Raw genomic sequence first — 17883 nt, forward strand, 5'->3', positions numbered from 1 at the left:
GAGTGCGAATTGTGCAGAAGGCCACCCTAAGGCTCGGGAAGGTCCTATAGGAATCCATTTTGGGTTTCCTCATGTCGGTTTCATCCTTCTAAGTGTTAGAAGTCGATACCGCACACGCGAAACTCCAAAAGAGGACGGAAATAGGTCGAACTAAAACGAGGCGGGCACCACTTCTAAGGTTCTAAGATAGTCGCAGGAAGACCCCTAAGGCTAGATCCTAACTCCTACGAGAAATACTAGACCTCACGAAAATTGAGGTCAACAGTCCACCCTATCAGATAAAAAAATTAAAGCTAACATGAATTTTCCTCTCAATTTATTTTTAAAAAAAAGTTACTGAATTATCTGAATCGGATATAGTATGTCAGCATTTGCCTAATCGTCTTAGATATACATATGCGGGTTATTGACAAAATCTAATTTAAGTAAAATATTTACAAGGAACGCGGGCTATTATGTAGTAAATACACACAATAGGCATTTCCATAAAATCCTAAACATCGCAAGTTAAATAGCCTTGCTCAAGTAATAAGATTGCAAGCCACATCTTTAATGCAATAGCTTATGTTGCATAAGGATTGAGCCTTAAACAACATGATTTTCAAAGTGAATAGTATGGTTAATTGGATTTCTCCATCCAACAAGATAAGAGTAAGACCAAAATAGTCAGGGATCTTGACCCCTAGTGATTATGGGCTCCATTCTTAAGCATCTTTCCAACAAGTAAATGAACTTCTATAAGCCCTATTTATTATATTAGATTTAACTTTTGATATATGATGAATCTTAAAATAGAATTAGGTTGGAGGCAAATATCCTTAAATGTTAGGTTGTGAGATATTTATTATTATTGAGGAAGCATAAATCCTGCAAACTAAAAAGTGAATCAACTAGAGCATAAATATTCTCTTTAAGATATTAAGTATACTCCCACCAGAATAGTGACTTGAGCATTTTAAGAAATCAGAGTTAAATATTTCTAGAGTTTCCTCCTTTGAAATTCAAATATTCTTTTATCAGGCTGAGTTAATATATATCAATTGATAAGTTAAATCAAATCTTTAAAAATTAAACATTGGGATTATTAATGGGAAATAACTCCTAAAATGTAATTCGTTCTTTTAGGAACCCAAAACTTAGTTTGAAATAAATTATATTTAATTTTTTGCAATATTCAATAAAAATATAAAATAAATATATTAAAATCAAATGTTTTTCATTGAACCCTTGAGTTTTTTCTCTCCACATGATTCATCGTCCCAATATGAAGTCACTTAAAATCAAATGGTTACACAAATTTCCCGTGAACATTTTTCTATCCAGATCAAAATCCACAAATTTGGCTATGAAATTCTTGAACTTGGCTATAACACCCAAAAAGATGGAGTGGTAAGAAAGAAAACTCCATGCATATAAATTGCATGGCATACATAACTTAGATCAAGATAGTAATTAATTGGAAACAAGTAATTTGTATTCATTCAATCATTAGTTAATAGTAAAGAATTACACACTAATGGTCTTTATTAATAAAAATAAATTTGCATGGATAAAACTAAAATTTAAATATAATCGTACCCTATCTTGAAACTAATTTACATACTATCCATATAGTCAAAAACTAATTTTAACCAAAGAGAACAATTCAACCTCATAAATCAAATCAAATAAATAAAATAAAATCTCAATTATGATTTAATAGTGTACTAAGATTTTTTAATTACGATTTAATAGTGTTCTAAAAAGACTTGAAAACTAGTTCAATTCAACTCCGTTATAACCGAATTTGACAGCTTATAAATGGCATACTACTAACTAGGCCTTGCGAGTTGATTTAACCCTAATTGCATTTGCTTCAAAACTTTTACCATATTTATCTTTTTCAAGGCCTACAAAAATCCACACCTATGCCCCAACTATTTTTTTCAAGATATATCATGCAACCTTGTTTATGTCAAAACTATTGTCTCTAAGACCTATGACATCACAACCTTGCTTATTTTGTAATCGTCCCTCCATTAAGATGTGTCACAATCTTGTTTCATATTTGTCTTCCCTATAATCAATATTACAACTTCGTTTGTATTATGATAGTTATATCAAAACCTGCATCACAACCTTTCTTGCATCACCCCCATCTTTCATCATAATATAGATTATGTCACAATCATCAATAGCATCAGAATCTAAATTAGAACATCACTTATATCAAAATAATCATCTCCAAAACACTAACAAAGGGGCCTCATAACAAGGTCTACATTATAGTCATCTCTAAATAGATTTGCGTCAAGCTAATATCCAACAAACTTGAACTAAAGCCATTTTCAATCGAGATTGCATTATGTCCACCTTCGATTATATTGTAGTCCATACTGTCACATAAATTAACAATTGACATAGGTGAAAATTACCTCCACACCTTTAACCTCACCATTTCTAATTTCCCAAAGGGCGTCTTAAGTTCACTTTAATTACTCAAGGTAAACCAATATTTAGCAAAATTTCAACAAATAATAAAAGATGTTTGAATGGGTTAGGACCCATGAACAATTTTCTTCTCTAAAGGATTTTTTACGAAAGGAAAATCTTGTCACACTCTCTTTTTACTTGCTTGGTTGTCTATGATATCGTGAATAACAAAAACAACAAAGATTCAATCATTTGAACAATTTGACTTCTTATATGTAACTGTTTGGTTCCATTTAGGAAACATTCTTACTTTTGTAAAGCAATAACATGTTAGAAACCTTTAATACTCCCTATCAAAACATTCATGACCATTTTCATGCCCAACTTTAAATGAAGTTGTACTGAAATCTGCTGCAGGACAGCAAGGGAAACCGCAGGACAGCAAAACAAAAACTGTAAAAGGAAGAAAACCGCCAAGAAGAAATGCAAACAAGAATACCGAGAACTTACGTGGTTCAGTCCATAGGACCTACATCATAGCTTGCTCCATAACTAGATGTGATTGGGAGCAACACATGCCAGAATGGAGAAAGGATGATCACCATATTAATATTCTATATGTGATTGTAGTTGAGTGACACCCTCCCCTCATCAAATAAAAAACATGTTAACAGATGATGCGTGCTTTCCATCAATGCACAAGGCAATTGTTGTTAATTAATAGCAAGCGTCAATTGCTATCATCATTTAACGATGTAAATATCATATTCGCTCATCAATATAAAGTCACATAACTTCAAACAGCCTCAATGTCCCCTCTATAGTATGTGTTGCATTGCTTGTCCTCATATAACTTCATAGCTTGGTCCATAACTGATCACATCACTCACTCTAACAGCTTCATTAACAATTAACGGTCAATCAGGTCACTCACTCAATTTTAGGTAGCTTATTGTCTCCGTATTCAATTACAACACTTGCTCCTCCTCAAACAAGCTCATCAATAATACAACAAATGGTGTTTTTTACACCACTTCGTACAGTACCATCACTTAAGACATCAATCTTGCTCACGCCTGTACAAATAATCTTGATGATCGCTCCTTCACTGGTAACTTCACCCATGCCACCTCATTATTAGATACAACCTATATAGTTAACAAGGCCCTACTAGAGGTGAGTTGCAAATAGCAGATCAGTCAAAAAAGAAGAAAATTTTGGACCCCCATTTGAGTCAAGCTCATAACTCCATAAATGCTCTTAAGCTATCATAAGTGAATTGAGAGAGCAATCAAGAAAACTCATCTTTGCATGAAACAATGTCGAGAACGCTTGACTTCAAGTGCCTGTTGAATGTCAGCATTGATATAAGATTCTTTTAGGGGTTACATGTCTCTGTAACCTCTACAAACCCTTAAACTATTCAACATTGTACAAGGCTATAACTTCAACTTCAAAAAGACAATGTCAACTCTAGGTTAATTAGATTTCTGCAATTTCAAGTAGGGTTTGCATGTGAGCAAGGAATCAATCGATCCTTCGTGAATTTGATTCACCTTGTTCCATAATACATTATGATTTTTGAGCAAAACACTAACTAATAATCTCAAATGATGGTTAAAATGCCTAAGGATTCAATTTGACTTTCATATTGGATTATAATTATCAAGCACAGCTCTAATCATAAGACTTTCAAGTTAGTTAAAATCATTAGTTGGCTCAATTTTACTCTCAGTTATGAAGTCTAGTTATCATGAAAGGCTAAAATTGGGCAATCATAGTGAATGGTAAAAATCCTTCGTGGATATGCATGTTCTCAGGAAGTTTTGATGACACTCCTAAGAAGAATCCCTTGAGTCATAATCATATGGTGGTTCAATGGCTTCAAGATGGATTTATTACTCTCAATTTGTTAACACCAGCTATCACTATGTAAGCAATTAGCTATTCTTAGATAAAAATTTTTATCCTTCAAAGAAGCCTACAAAAGTTGCACCTTCTTTTTTAGTTGCATGCTTAATAAGCCCGTCCAGTGACAAAGTTCAAGTCCAATGCTCAGCAAATTAACAATAAACTCCCTATGCATATTGGATCACTGAAGTTTCAATTATCTAATTGTTTAACAAGGCATTCTCCGACAAGCTCGGCAAATTAATCAAGAACTAATTCATGATTAAGACCAAAAAAACTAAGTTCCTTTGAGGAAGGAGAAAGGGGGATGGAGCATTTCATTGAGAGAAAACTATTCAATCAAGCATATGGATTCAACAACACGCCTAAAAATTCTTTAAGAATTTACTGATGTATAAAGTTCAAAGAATTAAAAAAGAATAATTACTCATCATTTATATGACATCAGCAATCTAAATGATAATGTCACCTACATTATGACTTTGACACATATTTCTTATGAAAGCATAAAGGTAATCTCTTCAATTTCAACAAAAGGATTCATCACGTGCTCCCTAACAGATAATGTAACCTCCATCTATAACAAGTTGTACAATTGTTGAAGTAAAAAAAATAAAATAAAATCATGAATAGTTTAATTATATTCAATTAACTTAATTAATATTAATTTAAATTTCAAGCCTCATGTAACTGTTCCCACACAATCACACCAAGTCCCGCCTCAAAATAAAAATCGCAAAGGGACTGAACCCATAGCAGGCTCTCCTTCACTCCTTCGTTTCACCTCTCACCTCTCACCTCTCATCTCTCGGTGTGGCAAATCGCACGAGGAAGCCCCCTTTTGAAGCTCGGAATCCCTGCAGTAATCCAGATATGAACAATTCGCTGCACAAAAAGCCGAGCCGGCACGAAGCCGCAACCCCCCTCGTCGTTCTGCACGAACCCTAGCCGTGTAACCTAAATGTTCAATGCTCTCTATCGTGATCGACACCCTCTCTTCCCTAACCCGCATACAAGAGCCGCATGCTTGCCTCCTAGTGTCACTCCTTCTCGTTCCCCTGTCCGTAAAACCCGAACGCAAGACTGCACCACTCGATTTCTCCTCTCCAACGGCTCGAATCGCTCGCAAAGTGACGCTTGTCCCTATCTTCCTCCAGTCACTTTATCTCCCACCGGCAGGAAATTGGTAGCTCTTTTTGTTGCTTTCCTCCCTTCACAGGTGACCATGGCCACCACCAACAACAATAACATTGATGCCAAGCTCATGTTACTTGGAAACGTGGGAGCCGAAAAATCCAGCCTCGTGTTATGTTTCATCAAAGGGAAATTTCTCGAATTCCAGGAATCCACGATCAGAGCGGCGTTCTTTTCACAGGCGTTAGCTTTGAATGATGCCATGGTGAAGTTTTAGATCTGGCATACCGCAGGGCAGGAAAGGTATCACAGACTCGCACTCATGTAATACAGAGGAGTCGTGGCGGCCATCATTGTTTACAATATCACAAGCAAGGATTCATTTGAAAAAGCAAAAGCGGGTGCAAGAGCTGCAGAAACAAGGGAATCCAAGCATGGTAGGTAAACAAGTCTGATTTGGAGGACAAAAGAAATGTGAGATTGGGGGAAAGGCATGTCTCCCCTACGAGTATTTATGATCGCCGCTATGCTTTCAAAGCCTCTTTTATCAGTGCAAGAGGAGAGAAGAGAGTTTCTTCCTCTCGTTGACGGAGCCGTGGAGCCCTAAATTCTCTCCCACGATCTATCTCCACTCCAATTCGGCTTTTATCCGTAAAAATGGCCAATGTGGCATCAGGAATGGCTGTGCATGATGAGTGTAAGCTGAAATTCCTTGCATTGAAGGCAAAGAGAACCCACCGATTCATAACTTATAAGATTAAGGAGAAGCTGAAGCAAATCATTCTTGTAAAAGTGGGTGAGCCTGCTTTGAACTATGAGGATTTCATTGCTAGCCTTCGTGCTCATGAATGTAGATATGCAATCCATGAATTTGACTTTGTAACTGAAGAGAACTGCCAGAAAAGCAAAATTTCTTTATAGCACAGTCGCCCAACACATCTAGAGTGAGGAGCAAGATGATTTATGCAAGTTCAAAGGACAGGTTTAAGAGAGAATTGGATGGTATCCAGGTTGAATTGCAAGCTACTGATCTCGCTGAGATTGGTCTTGAAGTCATTAAGTGTCGTGCCAATTGAATATGCTGGAAAAATGAAGACCAAGATGCACTTATGGACCGACGGATTAGAAGATCTTTTCCGACCGAAAATACAGGAAAAGTAAAGACCCAAATGTGTCTCATAGACCGGTGGATTAGAAGATATTTTCTGGCCGTAGTGTCTCATAACATTGACTAGTGCATCTTATAAACAGTTGGGCAGACAAACACCACAATGCAGCCCACTGACCGGTGACAATGTCGATAGGCTGCCAAAATTTTGGTGACCCTAGACTTGTAAAATAATTTAAGATTTGGAAATTGTAAACTTTTAAAAATGGCCAAAAATTAAATAATTTAAATTTAAAAAAAATAAAAAAATAATAATATTTGAAATTGGATTGTTAAGACTTCCAAAAGAATTTGAAAGTTTGAATTACTTAAATTTTCAAATGACTAAAATGTGAAAGAATTGGGGAGCTAAACCTTATTTGAAGCTAAGCGCAAGTGGTTAAACCTAAATTGAAATCTAATGCCATATTCTATAAATTGGGTCCTGAGCTTAACTCAAATATGAAATATCAGGGGGCTGAACTTGACTTTCATATGGAACATAATAAATTGGCGCTAAGCTTGCTTGGGTCGAACTTAGGGTCTAATAAATTGAATTAAATGTCAAATATCATAAATTGGGGCTAAGAAGTTTAAGACATGAATGTCATTTTTAAATGTTAAAATAAAGTATTAAAATTTCAATTTTGCCACCAAATTCGTAATGTGTTTGCTAGCGAACAAAAGGCAATTTTAAAAGATCAAAGTCAACATATATGTAGTAATGTATATATATTCAGATAAAATGGCTTGAGCTACCAAGAGCTTAAGCTAAAATGATTAAAAAATAAGAATTTAAATGGTCGCATTTTCTCAAACCAAAAGATTAAATGTTTAAATATGACATTCGATAATGTTATGGGGCTGGGCTAATCGACCAGCCTTATCTAGAGATAAAGTTGTAAGTCCCACCCCGCTAGTCGTATCCTCCTTCTCACAAGGACTGGAGTTGACGAGTCTAATAATTTTGAAATAAATGTTCAAATCTTAAAACAAGAGTTTACAAGTCGAAATCACCATACTAGTTCGATCCTCCTCCTCATAAGTACTGAAGTTGACGAGTTTAGTAATATTGAAATAAATGTCCAAATAAAAATTTATAAGTCCAAATAACCAGTCCAATCCTCCTTGTAAGGACAAGAGTCGACATGACTCATACCCTACAAGTCTAAATTAATAAAACTAAATGTTCCGCCTTCAAATATAAAAGCTTTAAAATGTTCAAAACTTGATGATGGCCGTGTTGATATGAAGATTTCAACCGGAGGGGTCAATCTTTAAAATCAAGTTTTTTTCAAAATCACCAACCAATATGTAAGTTAAAATAAACCACTTAAAAAACCAAAAGTAAATTTCATCTACCCTCGAAATAGTTTATCGAGAGTGACAAACTTCTTATTGACTTCAACTCACAATGAGTGAATGTCATATCAAATGTATCAATATTTACAATAAAAAATAATTACATGTTAGTAAGGACGTGGGTTGAGTCCTCTGTTCACGTGGTTATGTTGTCAAATGACACCACAAAGTAGCGGTTATGGCCAGAGCCCTCTGACCGAGTGGTTGCAGCCAAATGACATCATTATATTACGATCACGATCGCAGCCTATGTTCCCCAACGACTTTCTACCCTTTAATTTGTGAATTGAGTACAATTGATTGATATAAAGGCTTTTGTTAGCTAAGGTCAACTTAAATTTATTCCCTTAGAAAAATATCCACTCTAAATCTACAAAGATCTCTTGGACCACGTAACCAATGTTGCTGATAAGAATCCTTCTGTCAATTTGAGTAGACTACCTCCTCTGACTAAGTAGATCAAGGACCACAACGACCCGTAAAGATGGAACCATGAGATCTTGATCGGGTTTCACCTCCATTCCCCCACCATCTACTATAAGGTTCAAGTGGTGAATTCTACAACTTAAAATCCTAGTCTGCTGATATTATATGTTGAATACTCAATTCTTAATGACTAGTCTTAATTGAAAGTGTTCTCCCATTATCGAGAGAGGTAATTAACCAAAGGGACTTGCGCCGATGAAAAACCTCGAACCCCATATCAAAAAGTCCTCGCTAATGAGAGCGAAATCTCTGGATAGTGTCTTATTTACTATTCAATCTACCTTCTGAAAAATTGACCCTCCAAAGCTCTTTAAAATAAAATAAAAACAAAATTCATAGATTTCACGTAGAGCGGTCGTTAATTTTGAGAGCACACAACAACTAATTATAACACATCATATAAATAAATAAATAAAAATGTATAATCAAAAGAAATGACTTGAGTCAGGTCCAATGAGATATTGACACCCAAAGAGCGGTCTCTTAAGATTTTTCAATTAAACTATGACTTACAAAATGAGCATTCATGGAACAAGAAATATGTTTAACTTAAGCGGTGCATCTAAAAGTTAAAGCATAATTATTGAGATCACAAATATTCATACCTAACTAAGCAAAATTCATGAAATTCTAAGATACATAACCCAAATAATTTAATGCTTAAATTTGCTCAAATATTAAATAGGAGACATAGCAAACTCAAAATATCATGAAAACACTGCCAAACGGACCATTATGTCATGATGAATCCAATGCACCAAAATTACCTAACTCAAATGTCCAAAGACCCTTTAACTGATTGATCTCAGGGAATTATACTGGGTTGGTTCAATCTTCCTTGTGTATGACCTGAGCTTCACACTGCACATAAAAAAAGAACAGATAATAATAGCTACATCATCATCATTGTGATGGCTTCGAGGGCCATCAAATTATCCCTATGAAAGCTCTCATCTAGAGTTATACACCAGCACACACTCATTAGATGGTGCATGCACTCATTACTAAGTGGTTGGCCTTGCCAACTTATTTGATGTCACGACCTGACCCAATACAAATCTTCATATTGAGGTGGTCCGCGCCGTATCAAAGTTACAATAGCCGATTGATTACACAATACCTATTCGGAAAAAAAAATTTCTTCAATATTTGTAAACATAGTCATTTTGATACTATTACTTAAACAATAATTTAAGAGATTAATATCTTTTCATCAAAATTATTAAACAATGCCACAAAAAGATAATATAAATAATAACTATGCCATAATTTTTCCATCAATAGAATATATACCATCCTGATTGAAAATAAAAAAGATCTAAAACAATAAACATGCCTAAAACATGGCCTCAATATTAGCCGACATTAGTTTTTAAATATGACTACTTTGTGAATCCAGATGCTTTTAATTTTGAAATGTCTTTAATAATTAATCCATTTAGATTCCATTTCATAGTATTTATTATTTATTTTTTAGAAGAACAAACTTTACCATCATTATATGTATTTTATTTTATTATTTATGACATGTGTTTGTCCACGTCCTGTACATTTTTCAATAACAAAAATATTTCACGTTCATAATATATTATATCTGTAGGCATCATAAAAACATAAATCTAAAGAAAACCTTTTCTAAAACTTAAAATAGCATGCAGAAGAATGTGAAACAGTGAGACGACAACCAAGGTATAAATCTATCAAATTCTCTCAGCAAAGCCTAACAAAGAGTTCAATGTTTATTTTTTTTTAAACCAGCAGGCCACCGTGAAAGTTGAATCACCCTTCTTCTGGAATCCAGAGCAGTATGGAATTCATGAAAATATAGCATATTTTATAAAATATTGCAGAAGTCACATTCATGAATCTTGGAATTTCGTCTTTTATAAAAAAATGCTTTACTTGTCTTAACCATCCAATTCCTACAATTAAACAAATTCCATTAGCTCTTGATCCCAAGTTTCTAAACCTTCTTTCGGTCTTCTATTGGAGCAAAAAGTCTAAAGATTCTACTCTTGCGAATTTAATGCGTACTAAATAATTGTTGAAAGCAAGGAATCCAAAGTGGCTGCATAAGAACTTGGGAATAGAACCGTTTTTTTTTTATTTTTTTTTTTATTGTTTTAAATATTTTATATGCAATTAAAATTCATGACACGGATTTTTATAAAATTTGATGCACTGCTATTTAAATAGGCAAATTAATACAAAACACATCTCAGTGAACGTTGGATTCCCCATCCTTACCATGCTCAACTATAAGTTATTTCAATCAAATATATAACATTCTAGACTGAAAAATGTACTAGTCCAGATATAATGTATTCGCCCCCACTTAATTTAATTCAGATTTAAGTACCTTAATTTTTTGCAAGAAATTAATTTATTGAAAACATTTCTTAATGAAATGCATTATTTCTAAGTTAGAAATCAAGCACTTGTTTATAGATATAAAAATGTATCACAAAATGTGAATCTATTTTGTATGTCATATCATAACTCAATCTTAGTTAGCAAATTCACAACTTAAATAATCCACAAACATAAAACTTAATTATTTAATTATTCAATTTTTTTTTTTGAATTTAATTATAAATATGAAGAACAAATCAGTATATTTTGAACTTTAAAAGTACAGCAGATGATATAGTTAAATCGAATGAAGAATCGAGAAAAAGATATGAAAGTTAAGGGACACTGCTCCTGAATGGTGTGATCTATCTGCGTGACACGGCTTACTGTGCTATATGTTTCAGGCCATTAAAATATCCATGAGAATCATCAAGGTCAAATTGTTTATTTCTGATCTATATAACCTTCCTGATGTTTCATTGTTCAACACTCCCTTATTTTTTTTTTCATGCCACGTGTCATGTTGAAGTCTGACTTACCATAGCCTATTATAATGCTATAGTTTGTTTATGTTTTCTGGAGTCACAACTATCACTTTAATACTCCTCGAATCAACAAAGAGCATTAATTCATTTAATTTATTTGAATCTCATATTAAACTAAGTATTCTCTTATAATTTTGAGCATTAAAGTTACCTGTTATATATTAAATCATGTGTGGAATGGATTTATTGGGTTAAAAAACAGGCATGAAACTTGGGTTCAGAAAAAAGACAAAAGCATGAATTCAAAATCCAATAGGTTCAAATCCCAAAATAAAGAAGTGTGAATCTCAACAGGTAATGAAAAATCCATAGCGTGTGTTTTGGAACAAGTTCCATGGACCAAAGTCAAGGAATTCAGGTCTAGTTCGATCGAGAAGGTGATCTTTTTCTTTGTGCAGTTACTACAACAACAGGAAAGTTGGTGTCTTATTGAATGGGTGGTGGAGCAGGGGAACACCGAGGGGCCAATGCTCATTCCCCAGGACTGCCACTGATAGTGATGACACGGGTGCGTTTATTAGCACCAGCATGGCCTCAATCACACGGAATAACAATAATAAAAATGAGTAAAGTGTCGAAATAATCGCCCGATTATTTACATGGGGCCATTTTAGCCCCCGTCTCTAAAAGTGCCAAATTAATCCTAGGCTTGTTTACTTAGGGCCGAAATAGTCCTCTATGGGAACTATTTCGGCCCATATTAAAAAAAGTGTGGGGATTTGGCACTTTTATAAACTCTGAGACTAAAATAATCCCCTACACAAGTTCAAGGACTGTTTTGACAATTTTCTCCAATAATAATACTAATCTTGGGTGTTCTAAGATATACATTAAGTTATCTATTTTGATTCAATACTTCAAGAAATCTCCGTCGTCATCAGGATCATGATGTCAACCCTATCTTCCCCATATAATTTGTTCCTTTACTGAAGTCATTGGGTTCAGAAGAGGACCTGCAAAGCTAGCCAACGCCCCTGCCAAAGCAAGTGCCTCTTCCTTGGACATAGTGTCTGAGGTCAATTCAACTAATAGTCCATGCATGTACAGCAATTTTGTATTCTAAGTAATTTTTTAAGGAATAAGTAGATACAACCATGACTGGGTCATTTTGAATAGGAATCAAATGTTATTTGACAATTCAAAATCATCTTTAACTAAGTCCAAATATAAAGCTCAGATTTGTCATTTTATTTTTTGCACATAATTGTTGCTCTGAGAAAGCTCAAGAATATTGAGAGCATCCAAATCTCATGATCCAAATCACTCGACTTTTGCATCCACACTTCCTCAAGTTCACTTTAGTGGTCAAATAGATCATTATTCTTGTTGCCTATAAGAAAATTCTCAACGACAAAGATACCTTAAGCTTGGCTCAGCATAGTTTTCTAGAACACACATAAATAGAAATATAAGAGATCACCATTTTTTTATGTGTAAAAACCTAAAAAGTGAAAATACCATGGGGTTTGATCAAGTCAAAATAATACACTGGAAAATTGAAAATACAGATGTCTACTTTTCTCCTAAATTAGAAAAGATGATTACAAAAACTTACAATCACCAACATATAGTATTTGCTCAGTTAGAGCAACAATAATTGGGCTACAAGAACTGCAGTTGGTGATTACAACAGTCATAGTTGACGATAAAAGCTATAATTGGCGGCTGCAATAGCCTTAGTTGTCTACAATAGTTTTTGGTAGTGGTCGTTCGCCTGCATTTTTCTTCAAGAATTTTGATTTAGTTGTCAGCTCAGTTCTCATACTCTTTCCGCTTAGAATGAAGAATGAATACCCATTATAAGTTTTTAGAGAAATATTTTGGTAAATTTAGCCAACCTCCTAAAGCACTCTATCGAACGATCCACATTGATTCCCTTGATCACAAATAAATTTTCCAACATTTAAGTGCTTTAATGACCTGAAATTGAATGATATTAGACTTATTGGATTCTTTTCGTCAAGCCGTTCGATTTGATTAAAAACATGCCAATTTTTTAGATCATTTGAGCGACTAATTAGTGCACCATAACCTATGACAACAGTTCAAGTGTTTGGCCTTGGCTTATTTGAACTCAAATTGGATTATTTTTAGTGTCATTGGACTTGTATTGTCGAGATGTTAAGTTTAACTATAAATTTGTTGAAAATCAGAGTTTAGAAGATCCTTAGTTTGAATTTGAAAGATCTTTTACCCAAAATGCATCCAGATTCATGTCTGAACATATACATTTCTTGTTGGCACGACAATTCTCAAAGCTTCTTGAGCCTCAAACGCCTGTACAAAGATAATCTCAAGTTGGTTGTTCACTCCTATTCTTTGAACTGAAGGTGTGGTAAACTCAAATTTCAGACACAGAGATTCAATTTCAATTTTTGAGGCTCCTCACATCCCTTTCCAGCACACAATTGAACACTTTAAGTAACCAATAATTTCTCAATTCTCGAAATCATTTCTTCTAAGTAACCAAGAGCTATAGAGGTACGACAGGCTTACTGAGAGAATATTTGTCCATCACCACTTACGATTATGTCATATGAACATTCCTAAACAATGCATCTCCCACACAAATCATGATCTTCAGTTGCAATCAGTATAGTTTTGGGAGAAATCTGCAGAACTTTATGAAAGCCAGAAAATAGTATTGTTGCCATAAATTTTCAAGAAAATAGGTAACAGGAGGAAAGCAGAGGAACACACCATAGTGAAGTGATGGGACAAAACTAATATGAAAAAAGGTTCTTCAACAGGAACTTGGAGATTATAGTTAATAACAAATACAGCATAAAATTGGAATTAAAAAGAAAGGAAATGATTAATTATATAGTAGATAAAGAAGTATTATTATAATGAACAGTAAAAGCTAGAAAGATAAAACACTACTGAATTGTTGAGGTGCATGATGTCGTTGAATTGTTGCGGCCATGACAAATATTTTCATAAAAATACCAATGAGCATACACAGCAAAGGAATTGCAAATAAATGCGTTGAATCCATTTATGATTAGCCAACTATGCAACTAAAAATAGTTGGAAGCCAACCGATCAGGATTTTTAAAGATTTACTGATTGAAGAAGCAATGTAAGCTGCAGAACAATTTGGCTTTGTTTATAGTTATCAGCCTCATGTATACAATTAGGAATTGTTATGTCCACGTCATTAAAATAATAATGTTATCTGTCTTTACTACATTATGTTTTTGATAGGAGTTTTGATGTGCCAGCAGTGTGCATGATCCAAACCTCATTGGGCTAAGAGACTTCTTCTGGCTCCGAGAGGGCTTGCAGAAATGGTTGATGGGTTATATTTGTGAACCATAACAGAATGTACCACGGCTACATCAACTCCCAAGAACAAGAATAAATCTTCTCAGGACAAAGGTATGCTAAAAATAGGTGCAACGGTAAAGTATTTTTTGAAAGCTTGGAAGGACATCATCCTAATAAAATTGTTTTCAGTTTCAAAGTGATTTAAAAATTGGATCCTGCTTTTTCATTAATCGGGAAATAAAACGACAGAACCAGGTAAGCTCACCTATGAGCTTTCAGCTTTCTCAAACACTTTTGGGACAAGATCTCCAAAACAACTTTGACATTGTCAGGATTCACACCCATAGCTCAGTAATTTGTTAGAATGGGCATTAAACATATATTTAGAATGATTGAGTTTTGTATTGTATTTGTCGAAAGAGGGGAAGGCTTTAGTCAAGTCAGTAATGTTTTATCCCTCTCTTTGAATTTTGATCAAAATAACATCGACATGCATTTCTATGCTTCTTTTTTTGGTGGAATCGTATTCAAGAGTCTATGATAAGTTGCTGCTACATTTTGCCAAGTCAAAAAGAATGAACTAGTAATATAGAGTGCCTTAATCTGTGATGAAATATGTTTTCTCTTTAGCGATGGTATGCACTTTGATTTGGTATTACCCCGAGTAGCGCCCATGAAGTTTAAAGCAGGAAGTCCGCTACATGATTGACCATGATGTCAATGTTGAGAAAGGGATGAGAATTCTTTAAGCAAGCATTAAAGAGTAAAGTGAAGCCAACACACATTTGTTATTTTTCATTTGCTTTGTTGACCATTACCACATTAAATAGCCAGTTAGTGTGGTGAACCTCTCTAATGAACTTGGACTTTAATTATTTCTAGGTTTCCATCTTAATAGCAATTTAATTTCTTTGGAGAACTTCCTCTTATTTTATTTGATGACTACCTTAAAGGGGCCGACATTGAGTTGATTTCTTGTGATATTTATACCCAATCCAAGCATCCCAAACGATCTCCAGACAAAGGAATTAAAGTTAGAATGTAAGAAACGAATAAAGGGGATGAAAGGTACCTTAGAATTATTTATTTCTTTCGAGTTTTTTTCTCATTATCCCTAGAGATTTCTTCAAATTCATCAATTTTGGAACTCGAATCTCATGGTGATTCGCATCGTAGGAGTAGGACAACTTACTTTCTCTCGTGATGGACAAATGGCATCTTCAAGATTTAAGTTGTTCACCTCACACTGAAATGAAATTGCCATCAGTAGGAGCTTGATGACAAGATATGTGATACGCTCCAGAAACAAAATCAGCAAGGAAATGATGGCGAAACAAAAATAGATAGACAAAAAACTCAAATGAGGGTTGCTCTTATGAAAAACAAAGGAAAACGAGCAAGATACAATGATGATTTACATTTCGAGAGGTAGATCGGCCCTCCTACAACCCTAAACGTTGCTAGGAACACTACCAGAGAAAAAGAGAACAAAAACCAACAAAAATATGTATAAAACAAACAAACCCTATATTATTCCCCTTATTATAATCCCATTCCAATTTTCCCTCCAAACTCCTTTAATTTCTCCTCCTTGAATATGTGATTAAGCCCTACGTGGACCCCACCTACACCCTGCTTCATTATGCTGCGACAAATTGTCGCTCGACTTCTTCGCGTGGATCAGACCAGCCCTCCTAGCTCTTGACAGGTTCAGGAGAGACGGATTTACTTACAGGCATAACACTACTCCCCTCCCAAAGAAGTACATTGTCCTCAAGGTGAAGGGATGAAAATTGCTTGTGAATCACCTCGTAAGACTCCCACGTTGCTTCATAGTCTGACAGTCCTTTCCATTTAACCAACTCTTTGGCGCACTATTCGATCTCTAGCGGCTGATGAATCATCTCCAAGTCCTCTGTCAGCGTCGACAGTAGTATTGACGAGGGTGTATGATCTCCAATCGCACGTCTCAGCTGTGATCCATGAAAGACCGGGAGTAGTGCAAATGACGGTGATAACCTCAAATGGAATGTCACTACCCTGATGTGAGTCATCACCTCATAAAGTCCAAAGTATCTCAGTGAAAGTTTCTCACTTCTCCTTCGTGCCAATATCTACTATTGGTAGGACCTCCGCTTCAACTAGAACATATCACATGGTTCAAAATGCACCTCTTTCCTGTGTTCATCAGCTTTCATCTTCATGATTTGTTGAGCTCTCAGTAGACACCTCTTGAGCTCTGCTAGTATTCTATCCCTCTCCCAAGTACTGATCGACGTTGTATATAGATGTAGCGCTATGCCCATAATATAATAAGTGAGGTAGATCTCGCCCATGTAATATCTCAAAAGAGGTGGTCTGTGTTGCGGTATGAAACGAATTATTATATCAAGATTCAGACCATACAATCCACTTGGCCCATAATTTCAGTGTATCAGATATAAAAAAAACACAAGTATGTCTCCACGCTCATGCTGACCACCTCTGTCTGTCCATCAACCTGAGAGTGATATGCGGTACTTCTCTTAAGGACTGTCCCTTGAATAGCTACTTCCAGAAGTGGTTGAGGAACACTTTGTCCCTATCCCATATAATTAATTCTGACACTCTATGCAAACAGACCATTTCACGGATAAACACCGCCATAACTGATACCATAGTGTAGAGATGTCGTAAAGGAATGAAATGTGCATACTTACTTGGGTGATCCACGACTACCATGATCATCGTGAACAGTTCTTACCATGGCAACCTCTCGATAAAATACATTCTCACTTCTTCTCAAACCTTCCTCGATAATGCTAATGATTGTAGTAACCCTCCCGGTGTTGTGATCAAGTACTCGTGCCTCTGACACACATCATATTTTGCCACCATGTCCTCTACGTCTCTGTGCATCCCTACCTAATAAAACTCTGTCGCTAGACGATTGTAGGTCTTTTGTACCCCTGAGTGTCCCCAAGTTGCGCTGTCGTAAAAAACCTATAATAAAGTAGGCATGTATTTGTCGGTCAACTTTTTTGATTAATTGATTTATTTGAAAATATGATATATGAAAATAATTTTTGAGATTTAATTTAAGTATAAAAGATATATAGTTTGAGTTTTAAAAGTAGTATGTTTTAATTTTTGAAAAATGAGACCAAATGGATCTCATTAGTCTGATAGTTTGCATAATCGTGTCTGATACCGCGAATACTACACCTTCCCGAGAGATAAGTGTAGACCTCAGCGATAGACCCAATCCTGCAAACTAAGAGATTT

The 17883-nt window shown here is 35.0% G+C and overlaps 1 long non-coding RNA gene and 1 pseudogene across 2 annotated transcripts in view; one reads left to right on the forward strand and one right to left on the reverse strand.

The window, feature by feature from the left end:
- The window catches only part of LOC110018067, a 48020-nt gene that overhangs the window by 7347 nt on the left and 22790 nt on the right, over positions 1-17883 (reverse strand). For both annotated transcript variants that reach the window (XR_002293329.1, XR_002293330.1), the window contains exon 3: positions 9220-9572. This is a non-coding gene — a long non-coding RNA (uncharacterized LOC110018067). The remainder of the gene's footprint in view (positions 1-9219; positions 9573-17883) is intronic.
- Positions 6059-6716, forward strand: LOC110018065 (annotated as a pseudogene).

The sequence above is a fragment of the Phalaenopsis equestris genome, unplaced genomic scaffold (genome assembly GCF_001263595.1).
Source record: "Phalaenopsis equestris unplaced genomic scaffold, ASM126359v1 Scaffold000002, whole genome shotgun sequence".
NCBI classification, from domain to species: Eukaryota; Viridiplantae; Streptophyta; class Magnoliopsida; order Asparagales; family Orchidaceae; genus Phalaenopsis; species Phalaenopsis equestris.